The sequence below is a fragment of the Emys orbicularis genome, chromosome 5 (genome assembly GCF_028017835.1).
Source record: "Emys orbicularis isolate rEmyOrb1 chromosome 5, rEmyOrb1.hap1, whole genome shotgun sequence".
NCBI lineage: Eukaryota > Metazoa > Chordata > Testudines > Emydidae > Emys > Emys orbicularis.
The window spans coordinates 133,037,012-133,047,663 of record NC_088687.1 but is presented as its reverse complement, the minus strand read 5'-3'; positions in this window follow the sequence as shown (position 1 = coordinate 133,047,663).

The following is a 10,652-nucleotide window of genomic DNA, read 5'->3' as shown; positions in this document are numbered from 1 at the left end:
AGGGTAAGTGTATTAGATTAGAATCATAGAAAAATGTATATAGAGATGGACAATAAGCTATAGAATATCATCAGAACAAAAATGAGGAATGATTTATCAAATATATGTCAATTCTTATTTATATGCTTCCACATGCTCTGTCTATATAAACAGCAGAATTGAAATGGTTTCATATTAAATGAAATTCTGGATGATAACAATGCTCTGACAATTTAAATCCTTACACTATCATGTACTAATACAGAAACATGGATTTATGCTTTAATCTCACATGCAGATGCCAGTGGGCAGATTGTGATGACCCAGACTCCAGAATCCCTGTTGGTGTCTCCGGGAGACAGAGTCACCATCAACTGCAAAGCCAGTACAAGCATCAGCAGCTACATAGCCTGGTACCAACATAAATCAGGACAAGCCCCTAAGCTCCTGTTCTATGGTACTTCCTCCCGTCCCTCTGGGGTCCCAGACCGGTTCAGCGGCAGTGGCTCTGGCACTGATTTCACATTCACAATCAGCAGGGTTGAAGCAGATGATGCTGGAGATTATTATTGTCAGCAGTATAACAGTGCCCCTCTCACACAGTGATACAGACCAGCACAAAAACCTCCCTGTTCTGTTAAGTTTCAGACTCTCACTCAATGTTTCAGCTGCTTCCTGTGCAGCATCCTTAGATCACTGCCTCTGCTGCCCTGCAGTGGGGTGGCTGAGTCAGACTTCAGTCACCTCCCTCCACACTGAAGCACTTCCAGTCCCTTCAGGAGCTCACACCAGGGGTTCAGCACTCTTTACTCAGCAATTGCTCCCCAACAACTAACATGGATTTGCTCTTATGAGTTGCATCCAACTTCCTACTGACAGCAGGTTACAATCCAAGCACCATTCTACTGAACTGACAAAATGGATGGAGAACTACACCTCGGCTTTGTAAAGCATCCACATTGGAAAACTGCAACAGTCTAATCGAAACAAACTGTGCTCAGAGTAAAAGACACTATCTGATCCAACCCCTTCAGTTCAGTTAGTTGTGCTCATTAAAACATGTTTGGTATATGGAATCATCCAAACATCTGTTCCTCCTGCTTTGGCATCATACTAGTGGACTAGAGTCCAACAGTTCAGAGAAGAGAGCTGGAACCTCAGTTCTTTTTTGAGTTCTACATAAAAGTGCTACATGTTTGATACAAGTGATGGTAAAAATATTAAAGCGGTGCAGGAAAGTAAGATGAGCTCTTTCTTAAGGGCCAGAAAATTGGCATCGCAGAGACAGCTGCAGGGAAAACAAGGAGAGAAAAATGAAAGGAGGAAGACAGGGAGGGTCATCTTTAAATTGCACCCAGGATGTAGAGACAGAGCAGCTGATTTAAAGACTCCACAGAAGTGACATTCTAATCTGAACATACCCAGGTGGTTTACTGTCCAGATCCCAGCTGGTGCAAATCAGCAGAGCTCTGTTGATTTCAGTGGAAATACACTGACCTAAACCAATGGGTCTGGCCTTGTGTATTCATGAACAGTGACTCTCTTTGAAGCATCATGTCCTTCCAGCATCCAAAGGTCTCTCACCAGTCAAACACAGAGGAACCCAGTAACCCAGTTAACAAAATGTCTACCTGTAACAATACCCCATGTATTGACGATTTCTTTTAGCTGACTTTTCTTGTAAACCCCACTAAAGAAGTTGCAGGCAATCTTCACACTGAGCAAGCCAGCAGAAGCAGCTGAAAAACCCATTTTCCACAGCTGTGTGTGTAATTCATTCAACAGAGTGGGGATCTAATCACATCATTTAAAAAAATTAAGCAACCACCTGGCTCAGGGAATGTGTTGTTGATCTCATCTCATACAGACATCCCCCAAATAATCCCTGCCCCATGGCCAGCGCCACCATGTCAGGTAAGAACACACATCATTGTGGTGATATCTGATTATGGGCTCTTCAGGAATCTAGGAGATCCCCGATATGGGATCCCAGGGTGATGGCATGGCCTAGTGGTTAATGCAAGAAAGGAGAGTCAGGAGAACTGTGGTTCCCCGGCCTGGTCTCTCACTGACTCACTAACGTTGGGCAAGACACACTTCTACATGCCTTGGTTTTTCATCTATAAAAAACAGATATGTTAAATTTCCTCCCTTGTTAGAAGACTTAATTAGTTGATGTTTATAAAGCATTTTTGAAATTATAGTACATGGTGCAAGGGATTATTAAATGAAATGCATTTTTTTTTGCTTCCTACATATGGAACATTAATGGAAATATTCTACAGAGTTTATTGCCCTTGCGCTAAACCAGATCCATCACTAACACTATTCAAAATTGGATTGGATTGGACAGAGCACAGGAGACCATGCGAAGCATATAAGAGGCTAGAACTCCTACTGGGATTTTCTGCCTTCCACTCCTATGATTCTACTATTATGGGGCTGCTGGTGGGAGCTGAATGTTTTCATGTGTACAGTGTCTTTAATAAATGTACACATTAGTGAATGGACTTGGCTGTTTGTATAAAGGAGCCCTCCGATTAGAAACATGCCAAGCTACATCTAAAAGGACTTCCATGTCCTTTCTCAGGATGCTGTTGTAATTTTTCTGGGTTGTCGATGGCTGTGCTTCTCTTAAAACAGCCAACCATGGCCATGGGAAGGGATGATCTAAGGAAAGGAACATTTCCAAAATCTAGCTTGGCCTCTTTGCATTTTCATGCCCCAGTGCCATTTCCTCACTGCTCTGACAAAGGATTATAAATCTACCGGGTTGCATTTTACATTTCACTGCTGGGCTCTGAGCTTCTAGTCACCCAGAAGAGTCAAGATGATTTCACACACACGGCTTTTCTCGATGATGTTTTTTTTTTTTTTCCCCTGGGTTCAGGGTAAGAACAAACAAAAAGATACAATTAAAAAAAAAACTTTCGTGGTTTATCAGGTATTGTATGCCATTCCAGGTATGTTTAGTTTCTAATACATTTAATCATGTGAAATGTACATTTTAAAAAAGATGTGGCATCCACAGAATTTTCTTTCTGTTTCTAGACACCAGTGCAGAGATTGTGATGACTGAGATTCTGATGACAGTCTCCAGCGCCCCATCAGTCGGTGTAGGAGAAAGCATTATCATCAGTTGCAGGGCCCATTCGGGGATTACCGATGACATAGTCTGGTACCATCAGAAATCTGGAAAAGCTCCAAAACCCATTATCTAGGAAGCTTCTTCTCAGCCTAATGGTGTCTCAGCCTGGTTCAGTGGCAGTGAATCTGGCATTGATTTCACATTCACCATCAGCAGTGTTGAAGCTGAAGATGCTGGAGATTATTACGGTCAGCAGTATAACTGCTATCCTCTCACAGCAATACAGGCTAGTACAAAAACCTCCCCATGCTGTGCAGGGTGGCTTGTGCTGGCCAGCTGTTCTACACTCATTCTGTGTAGGCCTCTCTACACCTGGAGGCCCCTGTAGCTGTTGTATCATATTCCCAGTTCAGTTCTGTATGTGCAAGAAATGAAGCAACTTCTATCATCCCTTTAGTTTTGCAGCCCATTTCAGCTGGTTTTGTATATTCCCCCATATCTATGATGTTCCCATTAAAATGTCAGTATTGATTGGTTTGCTTATATTTAAAAAGATTTACATACAAAATCTAAAACGATGAAGTTAGAGTCCACTTTGCTTAATAATCAGTCTGTAGCACAGCCGGATTATATTGGAAATTATTAGAGCCATTATAATGTTACCTGATATTGCTGAATCAGCCAATCTGGGGTTAGAAATGTGATACAGTTACTGACACACCCCGTTCTATGGGGCTCACATCATCCCACCCCTCCTACCCCGTCAGCTCTGCTATTGAAATAAAGGGACAAGGCTGGGCCAGGCTGAACGTGAAGTGCTCTTCAAAGGGGCTCCCCTGTGGCTCTTCTAACACAGATTCCTCTTACCCCTCAGAGGGGCTTCAGCTGTGACGGGGGCCTCACACACAAACACAAAAGGAATGTACAAGGGTTAGGGCAAGATAGCTCCAGACTCGTCCTGGCCCAAATTAAGAGACCTCATTTGAAAACAACGGTGCCTCGGTTAGACTCCCAAATTGTACATTTGTGTGCTTGTATCAACACATGGAAGCATAAATTCCCTTTTCCATGAACCTAAATCCAAATCAAGCATCAACCTCTGGCATTTGGATTAACACAGCTCCGTGGTGGAAAATTGCCCCCCCCCCTTATCAAATACATATTGAAATGTACAACTAGAGAACTAAAGAGGGAAACATGCATCTCTATAAAGATGATCGTACAATACTGCACTCTGTGGGGGAATGCACTAATACTTGCTTGGGCAGTCCTTTGATGAATTAAACTGTGAGGAATTCTGGCAGCAGCACCGGCCACTAGATGGCACTAGAAAGACGGGAATGCAGGAACAGAGATTTCAGTCAATCCACTGGCTAGAGTTAGTCTGACATTAACTCAGCAGGATAATATTAAATTAATGGTGTCTGGTGAGAAAAGAAGCTGCTCCTGAAGCATTTGGGGTTGGAACAGTGTGATTTGCTGTCTTTCCTAAGAACCACTCCAGTTCCTCTTTTGCAGTAATGTCCATGGCACTGAAGCTGTGAGGGATTCAAACTTCACAGCGAGAGAGCAAAAGAGAGCACATTTTCCTTGTCTCTGGCCAAGGTGAATGGACCTTCTCCAAGGTTCTTTCTCTCTTCTGTTGGTAAAAAAAATGTGGGTGAGGAAGGGGCCCATATGGCCAGTCATTGGGGATGTCTGTCCCACCCATCCCTGCTCAATAACACCCTCATTGTGACTAATCATTTTCACTATGTAACTGACAACAAACAAATCACACAATTATCAGTGAGAACTCTGATCCCTTATTGATGAGACATAGCTTCCCTTGTGGCACGCATGTCATTTTCCCTTTAAACAATCAATGAGGGTTGCCTGAATCAAAGCAGAGAGTTAGATCCCAGCCCCTGCACCAACTCATTTTCTGCAGGGATTTCCTTATAACTGAACCCACTCAGCACAGCTGCAGACCCACACACCCACTCACACGAAATAAGCCAACACTATTCCCAGAATAGGGAGATCTTAGTCTAACAGAGCAATTTCAGAAGTGAATATACCATCCAATGGGACAACAGCAGTGGAGCTGCGTAACAGCCTAGGCAGGACCTGTGATAGAATCGCTCTCACTGGATCACAGGATAGTTGTGCCATATTGCTACAACATCTCTGCCTAACAATGAAAAGGTAGGAGACTGGGAGGCACTTGGAGGGCGAGGATTATTTGGTGAAGCCAGGTGAACTCTGTAGGTACTTGACCACAAAGCAGGATCCCCTGCTATTAATGCTCGTCGGCAGCATGTGATGCACCAGCCAGGCAGAACTGTAGGAAAGAGACCTTTGTTAAACGTGCTGAGTGGCCAGTGTTACATGCAGAGGCTAGTTTGTCCCTTAGCAGCCTTTCCTCTGTTTGCTTTCCCGAACCCTGATCTCACTAAAAAGACCCTGTCTCCAGTTCCTCTCATCATACAACAATTAGGAACTCTGCTGAACATATATAGGTGAGGAAACCACCACACAGCGGAGAAGCGAGCACCTGGCTCACATCACATCCTGTGAACCTAGGTCTCTCCCTGTCAAACTCCAGTCCTTGTGCCATGGCCAGCCCCGCCATGTCGGGTGGCCACAGGACACATTTTGTGGCTCTCTACCCATGTGCTGTCTCAGAGTCAGCCATTACACATTCGTAACTAAGAGTCTCCCTAGAGTTCCCAAGAGCCCACAAATGGAAACCCAGGAGAGGAGCATATCATGTGGCTAATGGAACAACTGTGAGTCAAAGGAGCTGGGTTCTAATCCTGGCTCTGCTACTGGTCAATCGTGGCTGGGTCACTAAACCTCTGTGCCTCACACTTTCTCATCTGCTTAATACCGATACTAGTAATTCCACAATGACCCTTGGGTAGAAGAGGAAAGATATTCATTGACAGAGATTACATTTTTAAAGGAAAGGGGGGGAAAGGAAGAGATAGGAGAAGAGGGATTGTCAAGTCCAAATTGACTAGCACCAAGGCTATTCAATCCAAACTGGATTGAATGTGAATGCATCTGACATAGAGCCTGATTATCAGAGGGCGGCTATGATAGAGGTCTATAAAATCATGACTGGTGTGGAGAAAGCGAATAGGGAAGTGTTATTTACCCCTTCACATAACACAAGAACCAGAGGTCACCCAAAGAAATGAATAGGCAGCAGGTTTAAAACAAACATAAGGGAATACTTCATCCCTCAACACACAGTCAACCTGTGGAACTCATTGTTAGGGCCAAAACTATAACTGGGTTCAAAAAAGAATTAGTTAAGTTCGTGGAGGACGGGTTCAACAATGGCTATTAGCCAAGATGGGGTCAGGGATGAAACTCCATGCTCTGTGTGTCCCGAAGCCTCTGACTGTCAGATGCTGGGACTGGATGACAGCAGATAGATAACTTGATAATTGCTCTGTTCTGTTCATAGCCACTGAAGCATCTGGCATTGGTCACTGTCGGAAGACAAGATACTGGGCTCGATGGACGGTTGGTCTGACCCCATATGGCTGTTCTTATGTAGGTGTCAAGCACCTACAGCTTATATTCACTTGTACATCTGTAAATGAGACCCAAGCGAGTGCTCTCTGGCTAATTGACACACCTTGGAGGTGATGTTGTGGAGAATACTCTGATGGGAAGGCCAGACATTGGGAATCACTGCTTTGTCTAAGGAGGACAAGGTGCCTTTCAAGGGCTTGAAATCAGTGACATCCAGAGTGTGTTCAGATGACCAGGGCTGAAATGAAGGCTCATCTCAAGACACTGGTGGCACATCCAGAGTGGATATTTAGGGGAGACATGTCAGATCTGCTCAAATATACGTAAGATCTGCAAAGACGTGTATATATAGCATCTGAATCGAGGGGAAAAACACACATCATTGTAACGTAGAAGAGCAGCAGGAGATAAGACAAATATGAACATTTCACATCTCTGGGCTGAAACTAAAAGTGCAGTAAATTTACATGCATTTTGCATAGGGATGCGGTGTCCTCACTGCTCTGCTGAACACATATAAACATTTCATTTTCCACGGCTTACTTATGAATAAGCTTTTCCAACCACGGTCAGGCAAGATGATCTCACGCACGCCCCTTCTCTGGCTGCTGGTTCTCTGGATTCAGGGTAAGAAATCAATAAATACAAAATGTAAAACGCAACAGAGAGTCCTGTGGCACCTTTAAGACTAACAGATGTATTGGAGCATAAGCTTTCGTGGGTGAATGCCCACTTCGTCGGATGCATGTGAAAAATGTAAAACGTCACACATCAGTGTGACAGAAGATAAGAAATGTTGTCATTCCGACTTATTTAATTAATATTCTACTGTTGCATTTAGTATAAATTCACACTGGAATGTTCAAACTGTGTTTCAGTGTCTGAACACTTGTGATATCCTGTATTATATCTTTGATCATTCTCTACCCATCTTCTCTCTTTCTCCAGACTCCTCTGGGCAAATTGTGATGACTCAGTCCCCGGAATCTCTGGCAGTGCCAGTGGGAGGGAGAGTCTCTATCAACTGCAAAGCCAGTACGAGCGTTGGCACTTGCCTAAACTGGTACCAACAAAAACCTGGACAAGCTCCCAAACTTCTTATCTACTACGCCACCAGCCTCCAGTCGGGGGTCCCAGCCCGGTTCAGCGGCAGTGGGTCTGGCACTGATTTCACATTCACCATCAGCAGCGTAGAAGCTGATGATGCTGGAGATTATTACTGCCAGCAATGTAACAGCTTACCTCTCACAGTGATACAGACCAGTACAAAAACCTCCCTGCTCTCTGCAGCGTGCAAGGCAGTTACCGTTTGTTGCGGATGTAACTATCTGCATTTCACATGTTCTGTCAAACACGAAAGAAGAGTAACATTTTCCATCTGTGAACATACAGTGAAAAAGAGAACACCGAAAAAGCTAACGTGTTTGAATAATCACATTGATACTAGAATATACACAGAGGCCCAAGGCTCACTACAGTTTTCTCTGCTTTATCCCCAATCTTGAATCCCAGTGCACCGGACACACTTACTTGTGTTTCAATACAAATCATTCCAAACAGCTGTTACACCTTCTATCTTTCAGCCTAGAATGTTTACATCCTATAGCAAACTGACTTAATTCCGTTACAGAGAGCTGATCAGAAACAGGAATTCTCATATTGTGAGAAATTCCAAATTTGGAGAAGGTGGAGGGGGGCTTGTTGTGAATCAGCATGACAATTTGAAATTTCAAAATGTCCTGTGATATGAAAATTTCCAAAAGCAATGTTTCATTTTGATTTAAACTTCATCTACTTGACCTTTATGCTATAAATATAAAATATAATATGTCAAAATGATTACAAAACTAAAACACTTGAACCACATTCAAAGGAAATTATTAAAATGAATCACTGTGATCATTTTCCCCTGAACATTTCAACATAATTGATGTCTTCCCAGAGGATGTTTAGATTTTGTCAAATCCACATTTTCTGAAGTAAAGCTGTCCCATCAGAAAAATTTCAACCTCCTCTATTTTTATAAATACATTCCTAAAACGGCCTGGGTAGCTCCTTTCATTGGAATAGATCCTCAATAAAATCCCACTGGGAAAGTCTCAGTCATTATTAATCTAGGAAAACTGTACTAATTTAGGAATTTGTAAATGGGGGCCTGTTTGCAGAGTATCCAGAGTCTCAAAGTCCTGTGTGGAAACAAATCCCCGAATGCACACAAACCCTGAGACATAAGCAGTTAATAGACTCAGAGACTTTAAGGTCAGAAGGGACCATTATGATAATCTAGTCTGACCTCCTGCACAACGCAGGCCACAGAATCTCACCCATCCCCTCCTGTAGCAAACCCCTAACCTATACCTGAGTTATTGAAGTCCTCAAATCATTCTTTAAAGACTTCAAGGTGCAGACAATCCTCCAGCAAGTGACCCGTGCCCCAGGCTACAGAGGAAGGCGAAAAACCTCCAGGGCCTCTGCCAATCTGCCCTGGAGGAAAATTCCTTCCCGACCCCAAATATGGCGATCAGTTAAACCCTGAGCATGTGGGCAAGACTCACCTGCATGCACTCAGGAAAGAATTCTCTGTAGTAACTCAGATCCCACCCCATCTAACATCCCATCACAGACCATTGGGCATATTTACCTGCTAATAATCAAAGATCAATTAATAGCCTAATTTTGGCAATCCCATCATACCATCCCCTCCATAAATTTATCAAGCTTAGTCTTGAAGCCAGATATGTCTTTTGCCTCCACTGCTCCCCTTGGAAGGCTATTCCAGAACTTCACTCCTCTAATGGTTAGAAACCTTTGTCTAATTTCAAGTCTAAACTTCCTAATGTCCAGTTTATATCCATTTGTTCTTGTGTTCACATTGGTACTAAGCTTAAATAATTCCTCTCCCTCCCTGATATTTATCCCTCTGATATATATATAAAGAGCAATCATACCTCCCCTCAGCCTTCTTTTGGTTAGGTTAAACAAGCCAAGCTCTTTGAGTCTCCTTTAGGCACACACAGGATTTTCAACAGGGTTGGGGTGGGGCAGAGGTTGGTTGTGGACACACCAGAGAAGCACTGTGCCCCAACAGACAGGGCAGGGGGGTGGCCACACCGCTGGGTGCTCACCAGCTGTTCCAGAATAGCGTGGGGTGCACACACGCTCAGACTGGGTCTGGCTAGCACAAGCCGGCAGGAGCTGATGGAGGAGGTGTTCAGTCAGCTTCCTGGGGGCTGCTGGGCTGACCACACCCACCCAATACAAGCAGCAGCTGGCAGGGTGGGGTAAACAAGGCTGAAGGGAGAGAGGTCTGGAGGTTCCCCTGCTCTATTCACACAACCCCCTGTGGCTCTCAGGCTTGGGCACCTTCCAGGTGATAGAGGTCAAGGGAATGGGGCACTGACGCAATGGGCAGTGACGGAGCCTGGCACACTGATGCCACTTTTCAACTTTTCAGTGCTGTGCATACACCCAATATCTGAGCATGCTCAGACCTTGGGGTGTGCTCTTCCCAGACCTCATTTTCATCCTGCCTGTGTTCACCCTTCAAGCCTTCTAGAAGAGCCGTCCTTCTGGAGGTGCAAAATGCCTACAGCCACTGGTGCCGCTGCAGAGACGCACGGAGCCCCTGGTAGTGCTGCTTCCTTAAAAACCTGGCCCTTAAATAAAAGGAAAAAGTGTTATAAAATGAATAAATTCAAACAAACTCAGCTGACTGGATTTAAACCCCCCACACAGTAAATGGCTGAATGATTTTAGCTTTTCTTACTTGTGTTTCAATCTGCAGCCTGCTCGGTTACTCTTCATTAATCAAACAGCCGTTGTTACCCCCTCTGCTTGGAAAGCTAACTCTGGCTGCTTTACCATCTGAACCATGCAAATATGTTATAGTTAATGCAGCCAATGACAGCCTGAAACCATCAATCTGACAGCTCAAAGCTCCTCCCTGGCATTAACATCTGGTCATTTACATAACTGGGATCTTTTTGCATATTCACACATGGCTGATGGTCCCTCACTGAGCTGCCGAACACATAAATGGTTCATTTCCACTACATGC